This window comes from Schistocerca nitens, chromosome 4 (genome assembly GCF_023898315.1).
Source record: "Schistocerca nitens isolate TAMUIC-IGC-003100 chromosome 4, iqSchNite1.1, whole genome shotgun sequence".
In the NCBI taxonomy this organism is placed as follows: Eukaryota; Metazoa; Arthropoda; class Insecta; order Orthoptera; family Acrididae; genus Schistocerca; species Schistocerca nitens.
Genome location: NC_064617.1, coordinates 733,120,569 through 733,138,652, shown reverse-complemented (window position 1 = coordinate 733,138,652; position 18,084 = coordinate 733,120,569). Strand labels below are relative to the sequence as shown.

The 18,084-nt window shown below is 41.7% G+C and overlaps 1 protein-coding gene across 1 annotated transcript in view; it reads left to right on the top strand.

Annotated features, from left to right (window-relative positions):
- Positions 1 to 6,415: 6,415 nt before the first annotated feature.
- The window catches only part of LOC126251596 (uncharacterized), a 90,157-nt gene continuing 78,488 nt past the window's right edge, over positions 6,416 to 18,084 (top strand). Inside the window, exon 1 of the mRNA XM_049952130.1 lies at positions 6,416 to 6,555. The gene's annotated coding sequence lies outside the window, so the exon portion shown is untranslated. The remainder of the gene's footprint in view (positions 6,556 to 18,084) is intronic.

Here is an 18,084-nt window from a genome sequence, read left to right as displayed (position 1 = left end):
CTTGTCAGCAATTTGGATGTATGGGCTGTTAAGCTGATTGTACGATAATTCTCGTACTTGCCAGCTCTTGCAGTCTTCGGAATTGTGTGGACGATATTTTTGCGAAAGTCAGATGGTATGTCGCCAGACTCATACATTCAACACACCAACGACAATAGTCGTTTAGTTGCCACCTTTCTCTACCATTTTAGAAATTCTGATAGAATGTTATCTATCCCTTCTGCCATATTTGATTTTAAGTCCTCCAAAGACTTCTTAAATTCTGATTCTAATACTGTATCCTCTAACTTTCCTAAATCGACTCCTGTTTCTTCTTCTATCCCATTACACAAATCTTCCCCCTCATAGAGGCCTTCAATGTACTCTTTCCACTTATTCGTCCTCTCCTCTGCATTTAACAGTGGAATTCACGTTGCACTCTTAAGGTTATCGCCCTCGCTTTTAATGTCACCGAAGGTAGTTTTGACTTCCTTTATGCTGAGTCAGTCCTTCCAACAAACATATCTTTTTCGATTTGTTCACATTTTTCGTGGAGGCATTTCGTCTTTGCTTCCCTGCACTTTCTATTTATTTCATTCCTCAGCACTTGTAATTCTGTATTCCTGAGTCTCCCGGAACATTCTTCTACTTCCTCGTTTCATCTATCAACTGAAGTATTTCTTCCGTTACCTATGGTTGCTTCACAGTTACCTTCTTTGCACCTATGTTTTCCTTCCCAACTACTGTTAACGCCCTTTTTAGTGATGTCCATTCCTCTTCAACTGTACTGCCTACTGAGCTACTCCTTGTTGCTGTATCTAGATCCTTAGAGAAATTCAAGCGTTTATTGTCCTGCCTTAGTACTTCTGTATTCCAGTTCTTTGCGTATTGATTCTTCCTGACTAATCTCTTGAACGTCAGTCCACTCTTCATCACTACTACATTATGATACGAGTCTATATAAGCTCCTGGGTACGCCTTGCAGTCTAATGTCTGATTTCGAAATCTCTGATAATGATGTAATCTAACTGAAATCTTCCAGTATCACCTGGTCTTTTCCAAGTACAGCTCCTTTTCTTGTGATTCTTGAACAGAGTATTCGCTATTACTAGCTGAAATTTATTAGAGAACTTAGTCCTTCTCTCTCATTCCTTGTCCCAAGCCCATATTCTTCTATAACCTTGCAAGATACCACCTGTGGGAGGGAGAAAGAGATGTGAATTTTATTTAGATTCTATAAATGAAATGCAAGGAGTGTTGTTCAACATATAAGTGGTTTATTCACTGTAACTGCATTAAACTGTATATGCAATAATTATTGAAATTTTATCAAATTCATTAAACATTCACTCACAAATTATTCAAATAACGATAAACAAAAATAAAAAAGTTTGGATCGCCAGATACTGTAGAAAGTATTAAAAAAAAAAGACAAATAGAATTGAATTGACACCAAGAACTCACAACAAATGAATTGTATAAGGTGCCTGCCCTGGTATTTGTCCTTTAACATGGGCATTGTATGACTTCATTCTAATTTAACATATAAATAAATTACACGAAATGGGTTGACCTGGTGTAATAAATGAGAAAGGAATAAAAAAACAGCTGAACATACGACTCTCTTAGTTTCAGTATTTTATTCTTTTTTTTTCCCTGCAACTTCGTAACAAAATCTGCGGAATTTTCGACGTAAGTACCATAACCACTTAACTTCACATATTTGTTTACTCTGTATTTCATCGTTTGGAGATTAGTTATGTTCACGTAGGGCGCTTCAAACACTGTTTTCTACCATAGGGCACCAACACATCAAGAATATTTCGCCACAGTGGAAGAATAAAAATCGAAAACTAACGATTATGTAAAGTGTATCTTGCAAATCATGTGAACAGCCGTCTGATGATGAACTCGTCAGTTCGAAACCGATTACGGCGCTATTTACCTAAATAAATAGCAGTGTTAATAGTGGCTGGTTGCTGTCATCTTCTTTGTAAGAATTAACCTACATTAATTGTACACAGTCACTGTTTCACTATGTCAGTTTTAGACAAAATAGCAAAAAGTATATTTTCGTTAACTGACGTCCTACCCAGTGTTAGAATATTTTTCGCCAGCAGTTGTAAGATGCAGCTGACGTCATCGTCTTAGTCATCGTAAAGTTCCTGGGATGTGCGCGAGCCGCTTAGCATCGTATGTTTAAAACATGTAAATCTAATATACAATGTCTGATCAAGAGTTTTTGGAAACCTATTAGTGGGCATTGATATGGGATGTATCTACCCTCCGCGTTTACTATGGCTTGAATTTTTCTGGGGGTACTTGCAGTGAGGTGTTTGAATGACTGTGGACAGATGACAGCCCATTCTTCCTCCAAAGTTGCTGGGTTCTGGAGCGAAGGTTTTCTATTGAATTCACATAGTGACAGTGGGCAAGTCAATCCATTTCAGGAGGACTACAGCCCGCAGATCAGTGCCTCATAGATGCCAATGTATAAGAGGTTACATTCTCATGCTCACGAAAAGATCATTGTCTTTGTATTGTTGCCCTACTGTATGGAGTACACGATGTTGTAGAATTGTGTTCATATCCTTCAGCATTTAGAGTTCCCTTCACAGCAATGTGAGGATTGCACACTAGACTCGCATACTGTAAGATCACCTCCTCCATACTTAGCAGCTGCGAATACACTTGGTGGCAAGTAAAGTTCTACAGGCATTCGCCAAACCTAAAATCTTCCATCGGATTGTCACAGAACATAGCGTGATTGGTCACTCTAAATCACTCGTTGCCAGGCTTCCAGTGAATGGGGGCACCACTCTTTACGTCACCTCTACAGTCACGTGACATTGACTTCAGAAGTGTGTGGCTTGTGAGAAGCCGCAAGGCCATTGTTCTCCACTCTATCGAACTCTCTGCACACAGTTATTGTGTTAGACCACCCTCAACACCGCTCGATAGCCCCTGTCCGTCAGCATATGGGGTCTCCCAGGACATTATGGTAGTTCCTCCACATTTCCATTTCACAGTCACATCACCAACAGTCGACATGAGGAGCCTTAAAAGATCTCAGATGTCATTATTAGACTTTTTATTCACATGACTGCGAATGGATGCCCCATGTTCGAAACTCTCCCGATGGGCCATTCTGCTGTTACTGCTTCTGTGCTGACGACACAATACTCCCCGCTTCCTTTTTCACGGTGTTTCCCAATTCTGTTAGGGCTCCTAGCGTAAAGTTCCAAAATTCATTGCGATCTCGAGGCGACTTACGACCATAAGATCCTTGAAGTTTCATCCACGAAGTTGTACTGCAGTGCTACATGCAATTCCAAAAAAGGACTACAGTGACTGTTTCAAAACACTTTTAATACTATTTGAGCTGTGTATTGATTCATGTGGAGACCGTATGAATAAACACAGTGATTTTTTGAACATAATCCATTACTTTTATTTTTTATAGCCACAGCCCTAAGTAACAGGCATACACTGCGTATACTGACTGGTCCTCCTCCCGTGATATCTAGAGCAGCCAAACGGTTAAAATGGCTCTGAACACTAAGGGACGTAACATCTGAAGTCATCAGTCCCCTATAACTTAGAACTACTTAAACCTAACTAACCTAAGAACATCACACACATCCATGCCCGAAGCAGCATTCGAACCTGCGACCGTAGCAGTCGCGCGGTTCCGGACTGAAGCGTCTAGAACCGCTCGGCCACCGCGGCCGGCTCTAGAGCAGTCAGCTCCGCGTTAGGTCAGAGTGTCCAGTTACGTTTGATCAGTTAATTGTAAGGAGTATTCAAACGAAAAGGTACGAAACGTAGTAACATCCAAACCAGTTGAAATCTGCATATGTCACTTTGGGATAAGGCTTCATGAAATAACATAGTGAGACATCTAGGCAATGGAAGCATGCGTCGTCATTTCCCCCTAAAAAATTCTAAGCTGTGTCCTCGGCTGCGCCTGTGTCACCGTCTTTTTCGATGTCCGAGGTGCGAGACTCGCCGAATTCATCGTGCGTGGAATAACCATTAAAATGACGTGCACTGAGAGACACTTCGTAGCTAACACAAGTCCACCAAGTGCAAACGGCCTGGAGTATGACGGAGGGAGTGATTCTGCTCGACGATAAAACGCGTCCACATGTCTTCAAGGTCACACAAACTGTAATGGCCACGTGCAAGTGGGAGCGGCTTGAGCATTCGTCCTGCATCCCGTACGTGTTGTCCTGCGACTTCTGTGTGTTTGGTCAACAAACAAAAGAAAGAAAAGAAAAAAAATCTTAAACGTCATGACGGAAGTGCTTCAACTCGGACGACGGCGGAATGTTGGAAATAGTGGAGGACTGGCTCCTGTCACAGCACAGGAACTCTGGGAACAGGGAATCCTTCAGCTCCCAAAAGAGTGGGATAGTTGTGTTCAGGCCTCTGCGGCTCATTTGGATAAAGACTTCCATTGTATCCAATGTCGTTCCCTACCTTTTCTTTTGAACACCACTCATAAAAATAGATTGCTAGTATTGTCTGTCCTATTAAGGGGAGGTTTACTATCTTTTGGTTCAAAAAATAGATTTTTAATTGCAGATTTTGATCCATAAAAGTGTTTAGAATCCACCCATGAAACGGTTTTTCCGAATACGGAACGGAAATGTTTGTTATTCGCGGTTGAACAAAAAATGCACCTGCCTGAAATCGGCCTTTTTCGCGCACCAGTTCTTTTCTTTCGGAGGACGAGTTATTGTTCCGGTTCTTGGGAGGAAACACAAAATTCAAATGAAGTTGGCCCCCAAGCATTTGCGTTCTGGTGCGAAGACTGGAGACTGCGACTTTCCTGGCATGGAGCAGCTTCAACGAAGTGTATTCAGTGATTCTGAAGACCATGACAACAATGGACGTCACCCTGGGACTCTATTCGACGCAGTTCGCCAAGCAGCCGAAAACTGCTTGTCACCGGCCGTACGAACGGCTCTGGAGCAGCGCAGTATGGCCAGATCGAGCAGAACGCCCTCTATGAGGAGGAGGACGGTCTAGTTTATGGACCTGGAATAGCAGATTGAACGTAAGTTGCATAATATTGCGTTTTATATGTAGTAAAAACTTCAAACGCGTTTTTCTCGAAATGACTTTTTTTTTATCGCGCGGTATGGTAACTTCAAATCTACTGAACCGATTGGCATGATTCTTTGTTTCCGACGAAGCTAACTAAATTGTCTAGGAGTTATACCACTTTTATTCCGATCCATCAACTATAAATATTTTTCCTTGGCCGACGAAGTCGAAAAATCGATGACAACACCCTATTTTTTTCAAATGGCCGCCATTTTGTTTCCTATGGTCCCAAATAACTTAAGCGAGGTACAACTCCTAAAGAATCTTATATACTTCTCTAACGTCAACTCAATTTTGATTTCAGACGAGCCAGCTGACCTGTGACATACCACGTGTGGAGGTCTACATCGAAATTTTGTTTCGTTCCGACCGCACTTCCTCCTTTGTTCTTCCACATTTCCGGTCGAAAAAATTGCAATTTGTAGAGGAAATACCAATAAACATTTTGACCAAATTTGACATTGATATCTCGAAATGTGGTGCTACAGAAGAATGCTGAAGTTTAGATGGGTACATCACATAACTAATGAGGAGGTATTGAATACAATTGGGGAGAAGAGAAGTTTGTGGCACAACTTGACTAGAAGAAGGGATGGGTTGGTAGTACATGTTCTGAGGCATCAAGGGGTCATCAATTTAGTACTGGAGGGAAGCGTAAGCGTGGTGGGTAAAAATCGTAGAGGGAGACCAAGTGATGAATACACTGAACAGATTCAGAAGGATGTAGGTTGCAGTAGGTACTGGGAGATGATGAAGCTTGCACAGGATGGAGTAGCATGGAGAGCTGCATCAAACCAGTCTCAGGACTGAAGACCACAACAACATCTATAACACATACCAAGAAAAAAATTCTCAAAGAACATACTTTTTCGGGCAAAAGATAGTAAATCTCCCCTTACTAAACCTGTGACAATGTAATGAGGAAAAACAATAAAAGTTTCATTAGGCACCGTCCGTCTCCGATGCAAACTTTATCTAAAACCACTCTAGCGAGCCACGTTGTAGAATGTCGACCGCTGCCGCATTCTTCCCCATCGCTCTCTACTAGGGCGGTTCGTCGGAAAACGACTGAGGACTGATACGATTACGCCGAGAGCTTTTGGCTGTTCACAACTGTGAAGGTGGACTAGAATGGCACGTCATTGAGCAATAATGGGAAAGAGGAGACACGGGCACGAAAAAATGCTTTCTGGGTGCCCGATCTCTCTACCTCTGACACACACACACACACACACACACACACACACACACATAGCTGTAGACCAGATTAGCTGTAGGTTTCGAAAGGCAGCTGCCAGTATCGGCGGCGTGTCCGGAGGGCGGCAGTTGCATCAGGCGGCGACTGTCCCCGGCCCTGCCGGCGTGGCGAGGAGACGCGAAAGTCTTTGTGCGGCGCGCGGCAGCTCGCGCCAGTCCCGCTCCAGACACCGCCACAGCCAGTCGAAGCAGCAGCAGCAGCAGCAGGTAGGGGAGCAACGAGTCGGACCGGCTGCCGCGTTTGGCCTCCATCACGAGCACCTACCTGCCCCTATACTGCTCTGCAGTACTAAGCAGTAATTAACAGAAGCAACATCTACGTCTACACTTGTACGAAAGGCAGTACTCTGCTGCATAGGCTGTCGTAGCTTGGATAAAGTATGCTTTTATTACCTCTTTTTCACTTCTGCGTCGTTTAGAATTAGCAGTTGCATGGTACCGCCCCTCAAACGGCAAAATATGGGCTACAGTAAAACTTACGGTTGTTTCATTTTATCCATTAGAAATAACTGGAGAAAGCCTGTGACGGTAAAAACAGTGAATTTCTTTCGTCTTCTGTTTTTACAGCATCATTGAACTACTTCCGTCAATCATTTTCCGGTCATCTTCATCAATAGGTTTTCTTTCTGAAATTCCCAGTGTTTTTGTCGTTGCTCATCTGTAAATACCTTTCTTATTGTTTGTTGTTTCTCTCTTTTTCCTTTAAATCTTAACTCTATGGTTTTCAGTTTCTTTAAGTTTTCTGTTTTGTTCCGCAAATCGTCCAGTGTTAATTGTAGCTCTTTCATATCCTCCCTGACTTCCTTTATCCATCCTACTTGTTGCTTCTTGTTCCGAAGTTTTTCTATAATTCTCTTCGTAATCTCGTTTCTGGTGCCCTCATAACATGACCAAAAAAGAAGTCCTTTCCGTATAATATCTGTAGCTGTTTCCAGTTTGCTGTACACCACTCCATCTGGCATCTTTTTGGTACTTTTGATAATGCTTGTTCTAGCTATTCTCTCTTTTAGGATTTTGTCGGTTCTGTTTTTCTGGTTGACTAGAGTTTCTCTTCCGTATCTCGCCTCTGGTCGAATCACCACGTTCCAACGTTTTGAAGTTGACTGATGGACATTTTTTATTTAGGTAACCCATTTTAATTTTGAGCTTTTATCGTTTTGTCAGATCTTTCTTGCCTTGCAGGTTTCTCGTCCGAGTTGTATGTTACAATTCCTCCGAGTTATTTAAATTAGTTCACTATTTTTACTTTCCTGTTCAGTGTTACGTCAATAATTAGCCTACTAGTGAATCTGTTACCATTATTTCAGTCTTTTCGACTGATACCCGGAGTCCTATTTTTGTGCTATATTTTATAGGGTTGTTATTTGATTTCTGGCTTCTTGAATGTTATTATCTATAACTACGTCATCTACGATTCGCAAGCAATTTAAGTTTGAAACTTCCTGGCAGATTAAAACTGTGTGCCCGACCGAGACTCGAACTCGGGACCTTTGCCTTTCGCGGGCAAGTGCTCTACCAACTGAGCTACCGAAGTACGACTCACGCCCGGTACTCACAGCTTTACTTCTGCCAGTACCTCGTCTCCTACCTTCCAAACTTTACAGAAGCTCTCCTGCGAACCTTGCAGAACTAGCACTCCTGAAAGAAAGGATATTTCTTTCAGGAGTGCTAGTTCTGCAAGGTTCGCAGGAGAGCTTCTGTAAAGTTTGGAAGGTAGGAGACGAGGTACTGGCAGAAGTAAAGCTGTGAGTACCGGGCGTGAGTCGTGCTTCGGTAGCTCAGTTGGTAGAGCACTTGCCCGCGAAAGGCAAAGGTCCCGAGTTCGAGTCTCGGTCGGGCACACAGTTTTAATCTGCCAGGAAGTTTCATATCAGCGCACACTCCGCTGCAGTGTGAAAATCTCATTCAATTTAAGTTTATTTGATCTTTCTTGTTTCCAGTTCTATTTTTAGGGTTTTCCTTGTACCATCCCCTCATCACGTATTCCAGAGCACAGTTGAAAAGTAATGGAGATAAACCATCTTCCTGTCTTATTCCTGTTTTAATCGTAAATGGCTCAGACATTTATTCCCTGTTAGTTTAGGTGTTTGTTAGGGTTAAGTTCATCATTTTTATTTACTTGGGATGGAGACAAAAATTCCTTAGTATCTTCAACATTCAAGAAGATATGTAAATACAATCGTAGGCTTCTTTATAAAATATCATTTTCTGCTACCAGTCATGAATTCTTTTTACTTTTATTTTGCACGACTCTTTTCGGGAATTGATTTCTATTTTCAAGTGCGTTTTTCGTGTGCTATGGCATTCATTCGTAATGTTAGCGATATGTGAAGTGTTGCAGTGTTCTGTTGTCTTAGATCTTCATGTGGCCCACTTGAGCATGGAATCAATCGTATTAAACATCTCACGTAATTTTCTGAGCGCAGCACACAATGAAAGCATCTAACGTCACGGTTTCATCCGATATCGGCAGTCTTCATATCTAAAAACCTGTCGCAGCGACTGCTGACTGACCGACTGAACTGACGGCGTGCAACAGGTGCTGTGACTTTTCTTTTGGTCTGAAGATGGCCTATGCTGCTTGCAACCGTTTATCAAAGTATTACAAAAACTGTGATATAGACTGTGTTATTCGGAAAAGTACGCCGTTATACTTGCCAGCGACAAGTCACGTTCAAGAAACACCCGCTGTCATTTTATTTTGTTGTACGGCAGCTCGACTGCAGTCTAACATTTATTTACTTTCGTTTTCAATTTAACTTTTCTGTCTATCAGACAAAAATTCACAACGATTAAACATAGTTACAAAATAATGATGTAGGCTAAACCAATGAATTAAAATTTTAGTTAGCTGCTTCAATCTACGTCATTACTCAGTATGCCTCAGGAGTATCAACTGTATATGATTAATAGTTACAATTCAATTTTTATCCAGATACTCCAGTGATAAAACCTATCGTCAAGAATATAGTCATAGACTACGTTTAGCACTTCACAGCTATTGTCTGGTCTTACGTCTGGCACTGAACTTTGGTATTAGATTGTTCTTTTCTTGGTCGTTGTCCGATATTACACACTTCATATGCGACTCTATCAACTGCAGCGAGATATCAGTTTAGAAAGTGAAGTATTCATGGAACATTTATGCATTAAGGATTGAAGTAGCAGTAAAATCTGTGGAATAGGGTTGTGGTGTTGAGATTATTTCAATAACATGAAAACATCTGTCAGTGAAGTGTGGAAGTTGCAGTCATCCTTGACCGTAGCTAAGGCATATGCAGTCTACCATGGCAAACTGCAATCAAGACTTACGAACATGTTGCTCTGATCTCCAGGACCGTATGAGGGCGAAATCGAATTCAGCCTGTGAGACCCACTAAGAAAGGGAGCTGCTACTATGTTTGTAAGAAATAATAGCGATCTAGAGCGTGTTTTAACAGAAGACCAAAAAGCGAAAGCCGTATCTAAAGAAGCTAAACAGAACACACCACGCGTGTCCGTTCTGCTTGCTCTCGTATTGGCTTTTTTCCTTTCCCTGTGGGTAGTTCACTCAGATGTTAAATAGACCGGATGTTCGCAGGCGGCCGAAAATGCACGGTCGGTAAACCTTAACGTGCCCGCTTCACGGAAAGTGACTCATCAAGCGGTAGGCACCAGAAACACCGCCGCTGTGCGAAATTAGAAAGTTCGTGCAGTGTCGATTTCCACCAAGTGCCTGAAATGCAGTAAATGTGCTATCACATGTAGGACAGGGTCAACGGATACGTCGGGTCATAAAGTTCTACCGGACGTGCTTCACTATGGAAAAACACTGTAGGAAGAAGACGTAGCTGGCAGAGGTGAGAAGCCGTGGGTGTATGAGCATAACAGGGATGTAGCAGGATGGGGTTGAGGGTACGTAGCCGAATCCGCCAACACACGCGACTGCAGTGTCCTCTACTAGAAGGTAGCGGCCTCCACTTATGGTGATAGAAGATATGTTCGTCACCAACATTTTTTTGTCACTGAGGATGAGAAGTGATGGCGTACTGTGTCTTGCCACCAGACCTGGTGTCAATTCCCTGAGTTAAACCCTATGTGAACCACGAAGCGTTCGTTCGCTTAGGACAGAATGTACCTTTCCGGTGCATTCTGTTGCTTCTCATGATAAATAACAGATGTGCATGTAACGCGCATGTATGGCTTAGAAAAAGACAACGGGGAATCACACTTGCTAGGAGATCGCCGGGAAAACAATTTGCCGTGTCATACGTTGTCACAACGCTCACTAATTGCAACAGTAATTTAATCAAAGGGCTATTCTTCCTGCATAACACATTAACAACGCGATAAGAGTGAACCAAGTTGAGTGAGCTTCCTGTGTTAAGTATTGTATTCACTAGTAACTTCTAATGGACGCCCGTAAGAAACGGCTCGCCAGGAAACGTCTAATGAGTATACTGAAAGACGACTATTTTATGCCAAAATAACTTTATTTTTTGTCTTTTTCTGTCATTTAGAAGCATGTTTATGTAGGGTTAACACAGGCAGCCAGATAATGGGACCTTGACTCCCGAAACGCTTTGGTAAGGATTATGATCCCGACATTAGTGACTGGTTGCTAAAGTAATTACACAGAATAACAGTAAACCTGCGAACACGTCATGAAATAGCTCCCGCGGTACTAGAGGGAACTGTAGAGGGAACTGTAGAGGGTAAAAACTATAGAGAAAGAGAGACATCGGAATATATCTATTAATTGAGGACGTTGGGTATTTCTCTGGGATGAAAGGTTGGTTCTGAGGTGGAGGCGTATGTCAAACAAGTCGGAAGACTGATAAGAAGAAAAAGCACTTGAAGAAGAAGAAGAATAGTCTCGAGCAGTCTCTTAAGTTGTATGAACGAGAATTTTGCCTTCTTCGTGCACAAGAAATGCTTCAGTCTTCCGATGGATTTATGCTGTCGTTCCACCTCACATTGAGTCCTTTCGCCTATTTATGGGCGTTACGTTACTCCCAGTTATGGTAAGGGTTAACTGCCAGTCCCTCTACCCGACGACGTTCGTCTGCAATTCCTCCTGCATTTAACAAGTATTTTTAACGACGTAACATTCGTGTGGATAACGGCATTGTCTGTGAACAGCTGGGAGAGTTGTGAACGTTATCTGCTATGTTGCTGGCATACATCGTAAACCGTAACGATTTTATCACGTTTCCTACACGGAAAGCTTCTTTCGTACCTGGCGATGTCTCCACATTTCGACCTAAGCACTGTATTATGTTATGTAGAATGTTCTCTACTCGCGCTGCGTAGCTGCATCTAAGCCTTTCCAGAAGTGAAGAAACGCATCTATACCTTTCTAATTAGCGTGGACACACAAAGCAAGCCGTGTTAATTACATGTTCCATAGATCATTTCAACGGTTCTTTTATCGATATAATGGGGAACGATTTAGTTTACGGAATATGTGTACATAACTAGTGTTAACACTGATGATTTAATTTAGTCCTATCCGTGCAACTACACTGAAAAACAAGTATTTCTTCCTTTTGTATGCTAGCTGCAAGTTTTGTTAGTAGAAATTCGTCAATGGAATAGCTGTCCAAGAGAAATGACTAAGTTAGAATTGAAAGTTACTTTTTTATTTGTCAGAAATTTTGAGTTATTTATCACATGATCAAAAATTTTCGTTACTGCTCACTGAACGCCTTTCTGAGCCATCCACAACGTTAAGAAAGGGTAATAAAGATCATTTCTCCTTCCAGTGTTCTAAGTATGGACATAATTGTTTTTCTCGAATTGAGATGGAACATTTGTGACGAATTTCCTTAGGGAATATATTTAATGTGACGGCGTGCCTATCTCCTTGAAGAGATAGCTACATGACGTCTGTGGGTGAACATCAAATATTTTTACTAGTCGCTTTTGTGCAATTAATGCTTTCTTTCTAAATGATGAGTTAACTTGGGAAATTATTCCATAAAACATTGAGAGGAAATATGCGAAACATATATGGAGATTGATTCTTGTCTCCGTGATAGCAGTTTTACGAAGAGCAATAACGGTTGAACTTAATTGTTTGAGTAGATCATCAATATGTCTCATTCCAGTTCAAGTTTGCATCAATATGTACACCAAAAAATTCGAGCGTTCTTCTGTTTGCTGACCCCTGCTCGTGTGTTACATCAATTGTTGGTATGACTACTTCTTGTAAGGAATTGAATATAGTGTGCTTTTTAAAAATTTTGTGCGAATCGTTTTCTGAGAGCCGTTGTACAATTATTTGGAAAGTATCATCTAACATCTTTTTCTTGCTTTCTCTCTAACGGGTTTTGTTATAACCTTAGCATTACCTGCAAAAAGTACCAACTGTGCTTTAAGTGGAATGTCATTCACGTATATAAGGAATAGGAGTGGACCCAAAGTAGACTCCCTTTGTAATTTCTCCCCAGTCACTAAAATTTTCTAACTTTGCGCCATTTCTTGAACTACTCAGCGCACCTTTCGCGTTCTGTTCATGAAGTATAATGCAAAACATACATGCGTAAAGCCATCAGTTCCACAAAACATGAGTGTTTTCAGGAGAGTAACTTTATCTACAGAATCAAACACCTTGGAAAAATCACGAAAAATACCAACTACCTAACGCTTACATTATTTTATGAATGAATGCATAAACAGCATTCTCAGTCGAGCAACCCTTCTGGAATCGGAACTGTGATACGATAAGTAAATTGTTTCATTTAAGTGTGGGTCTACTCTTGAGTAAAAATTTTTTTCGAATATTTTGGAAAAATATGTCAGTAATGTTATTGGACGATAATTGATTCTGTATCATCATCTTTCTTACGAAGACGTTCAAAAATTTCATATTTTAACTCACCTGTAAAAATCGCCTTTGCCAGGCACTATGTATCTACGAGTACGTACATTCTAATAAAGTTGGAGCAACTGAGATTGGTTTTTCAAAATTTTTATAATTCTGTTCATTCCAGGGAAAGATGTCGATGCTTCTTCTAGTTGCTTAGTGTTGCGGACTTACATTTAAAATACATTCTCTTGCTTCTTCAGCTGAACCATCTACTTATAATTTTGCAGCTACATTTAGAAAGTGACTGTTAAACGTACTAGCAGCTGGTGAATTATCAGTAACTACATTGTCATTTAGTTTAATCGTTATGGTACGTTGTCAATGACTGGCTGCCGTGTCTTCCATTTGTAAACACCCCATAAAATTTTGATCTTATTATCTGCATTGTTTATTTCTGTCAGAACGTGCATACTTCTGGACGTTTTAATTTTTTGTATTATGCAAGTAATCTCGGCTCTAAATTTAGTCTGCTCTTTATGTAAATTCCCCTCTTCCTCTTAGATGAAACATTCTCTTAGTTATCCACAGCTGATTTGTTTTTTTAATTGCTCTTATGGACAGTTCCCCAGGAAAGTAACTATCAAATATTGACAAAAACTTACTATTGGATGAACTGAATTTGACATTAGCATCTTGTTCTATATGTACCTCATGCCGTACCACCCCTTATAATTTACTCTTAAAACACTGTGTCCTGTTCTCATTAACAAGCATCACTGCTTTGTATGAACTTGCCTCGGGGTTTTACGATATCATATTGTTTATTTGCATTAATTGCCCATCACGATCAGACAGTCCATTAGCAGTTGGGTAAACATTAGTTGTTGCAGCCTGAGCACTTTCTTATGTTACCAGTTCTCCTACTATCTTGATGCACGCGAGTGATGATTTCGGAATTAGTGTTGACTCCTTCAGAAGAATCGTTTCCGAAACTTATCAGACCGAGTACCAAATATGTTCCATGTTTCTACAACAGACTGATTTCCATAACATACACTACGTGATCAGACACCTGGCTAAAAATGACTTACAAGGTCGTGGCGTCCTCCATCAGTAATACTGGAATTCAGTATGGGGTTAGCCCACACTTACCCTTGATGACAGCTCCCACTCTCGCAGGCATACGTTCAATCAGGTCCTGGAAGGTTTCTTGGGGAATGGCAGCCCATTCTTTACGGAGTGCTACACTGAGGAGAGATATCGATGTCAGTCGGTGAAGCCTGGGTCGAAGTCGGCGTTCCAAAACATCTCACAGGTATTCTATAGGATTCAGGTCAGGACTCTGTGCAGGCCAGTCCATTACAGGCATGTTACTGTCGTATAACCACTCCTCCACAGGCCGTGCATTATGAACAGGTGACCGATCGTGTTGAAATATGCAATGGAAATCCCCGAGTTGCTCTACAATAGTGGAAAGCAAGAAGGTGCTTAAAACATCAATGTAGGCCTGTGCTGTAATAGTGCCACGCAAAACAACATGGGGTGCAAGCCCCCTCCATGAAAAACACGATCACTCCATAACATCACCTCCTCCGAATTTTACTGTTGGCACTACACACGCTGGCAGTCGACGTTTACCGGGCATTTGCCATACCCACATCCTGCCATCGGATCGCCACATCATGTACCGTGATTCGTCACTCCACACAACGTTTTTCCACTGTTCAATCGTCCATTGTTTACGCTTCTTACACCAAGGGAGGCGTCGTTTGGCATTTACCAGCATGATGTGTGGCTTATGAGCAGCCGCTCGACTGAAATCCAAGTTTTCTCACCTCCCGCCTAACTGTCAAAGTACTTTCAGTGTATCCTGATGCATTTTGGAATTCTTGTGTGATGGCCTGGATAGATGTCTGCCTATTACATATTACGACCCTCTTCAACGGTTGGCGGTCTCTGTCAGTCAACAGACGAGGTCGGCCTGCACGCTTTTGTGCTGTACGTGTCCCTTCAAGTTTTCACGTCACTATCACAACGGAAACAGTGGACCTGGGGATGTTTAGGAGTGTGGAAATCTCGCACGCAGACGTATGGCACAAGTGACATCCAATAACCTGACCACTTTCGAAGTCCGTGGGTTCCGCGGAGAGCCCCATTCTGCTCTCTCACGATGTCTAATGACTACTAAGGTCGCTGATATGGAGTACCTGGTAGTAGATGACAACATAATTCACCTAATATGAAAAACGTATGTTTTTGGGTGTGTCCGGATACTTTTCATCACTTAGTGTATATTCTGCGCACCGGTTTTCATAACTACAGAAACGATCTCCTTGTTTCGTTTACTTGGGACGCTCTGTTGTCCCAGCGACGACAACTATTGCCACAAGGGGACGCAGTGTGAGCATCCACAATCGATACAGATATCATTAATTAATTGCCTCATTTTACAGGGCAGAGTCTTCTGTACCAACGCACTTATTCATCTTAATATTCCGTTATAACAACACAAGCAATTATTCACGTATTCGCTGTAGTCATTCTCACTTCACATATACACACTGAAAGGTTTACATATTAAGCTGCTAAACAAGCAAGGCCAAATCAACTCTGCTAGGGCTTTGACAAGGAAAAAAGTGCGAAAATATGGAGTTTCAGCATTGGCATGCTATGCATTGATTGTTTTGAAGTCTCAATAAACAGTCGATACGATTTAAAGCAGTTTCGTAGTAAGAACATTAAGCAAGGCTCTTCTGTTTCTGAGTACTCGCTAACTTTCCATTCTGCTCTCGGCTGTCTCACGAGAGAAACTGGTGGACGGCGAGCACCTTGTGGCTCTTGCGTCACTGCAAATGACTCAGCGAGGGGCAATGTCCATTGACTCAGGGAAACCTTTCAGCACACATACCAAAGGACTCACTTCTGTAACCCTCAGTACGTAGAGAAACCTAATCTTTTTTCTGTTTAATCAACTCGTACGTGAGTTACCACCTGCTCGTTCAGTGGAACAAGCCAATGACAAGTCTATTTCAGTAACCGTTTCATTATGTCAGGAACAGCTAAACAAACGGTACGCGTCTAGGTCAATGTAACACAGCAGTAAACGGATTTACAGAGTCTAGAATCGGAGAGTTTCCTGTAGGATATTTCTCAGTAGTCTGTCACACGTGCTTCACACATTTTTAAAGAAGATCACACTACCTTTTTAGATATCAGATACGATCACATTATCCATGTCGGTGAAAGGGAGGCGACTGTTGATGAGGTCACTGCAGATCCTCGCAAGTAATTCATCAAACCAAATAATCTGTGACAGTATGCTGGATAAGCCAGAACAGCAATATGCTAGGCACCATATTGAATGTATGTAGAACCAGTCCCTGTTCTAGCATGTTTGCATGAGGTCTCTATAACAACGGATCCTGCCTTGTGACTGTCAAAAATAATTTAAGACTAAGGTAGTCGAAAGCCTGATGCATAGAATTAATTATGCAGGGTGACTAAACTGCCACTACAGATGGGATTTTATGCAAACCACAGCGCCTTCAAAAACCACATGCAAGATTTTCATACTCTCTCGCTCACTAGGCACAAACTAGTAGTCCCACAGAAAAAATGAACATGACCACTTTTGTAGGAAATTTAATGCAGGTAAATTTTGTACTGTGATATGTTTTCGCTGGAGGCCATAATTTCTGAGCTATTCAAGGGAAACGCATTAGGAGGTCACTTTTGTGCGTTTTCCTTGAATAATTCGAAAACTAACCAAAACATATCCTGGTACAAAATTTAACTACATTAAATTTCCCATAAAAGGTCTGGTTCATTTTCCCTGTAGGACTAATAGTTTGCACGTAGTGAGCAAGAGAATGTGAAATTCTCACACATTATACTTGAAGACTTGCGGGTTGCATAAAATCCATAGGTGGCAGTTAAATCGTGCTGTATAGGCTGTTTCAGAAACAGAGAGCATAATGTCAGATATACATTCCTCACATGTAGACATATAAGAAGTTTGTTACGTATCTGAAAATGCTTGGTTTCTGTCTTCAAAACAGTGATATTTACCAGAATGTCTTTCTTCTCGCAAATAGTTGCCATTGAAAATGCACAAAATGTCCACGTTCTGCCAAATAAAGGTTTCACGTCTCATAGCCCTGCAAACAAGACAAACACTATCCCAAATTCCAGGAGTATTGCGTATTTCCTCACAACCTGTAAGAATTCTATTCTGAAGTGACTCCGTGTGAGTCACCAGAGATGAACACACCGACTATAAACTGCCCTAGATGTGGAAATAGATAGGGTACAAGTCAGCGTGTAGGTCAACAAATTGGCCCACCTCCACCAACGTATCGACCAAGAAAAATTTGATCCAAGTATAGGCGAGTCTTAAGACTGAAGTTTGCAGGAGTGCAGTCATGCAAGAAGTGAGCCTGTTAACGGATGAACAATGGAGTGTCTTAAAAAAAAAACAAGAGGTACGATATTGTCTCGTAAATTTGGATAAGCTTACCCCGTAAGTCTGTTCACAAATACTTTGTGTCAGATTAACCAGTTACCAATGATACCAGACCAAAGGCTGAAAGAGAACGGGGTGCAACGGCACGAATACGAAATAGCAGTGCCTGTGATATTAAGAAGTACGATGAAATGTTCCTTCGAACATGTATGTATGTCCAAAGGAACAGGCACTGCAGCGACTACATTCGTCAAGAAATACAGGAAGTGTACACTATGTGATCAAAAGTATCCGGACACCTGGCTGAAAATGACTTACAAGTTCGTGGTGTCCTCCATTGGCAATGCTGGAATTCAGTATGGTGTTGGCCCACGCTTAGCCTTTATGACAGCTTCCACTCCCGAAGGCATACATTCAATCAGGAGCTGGAAGGTTACTTGGGGAATGGCAGCCCATTCCTCACGGAGTGCTGCGCTGAGGAGAG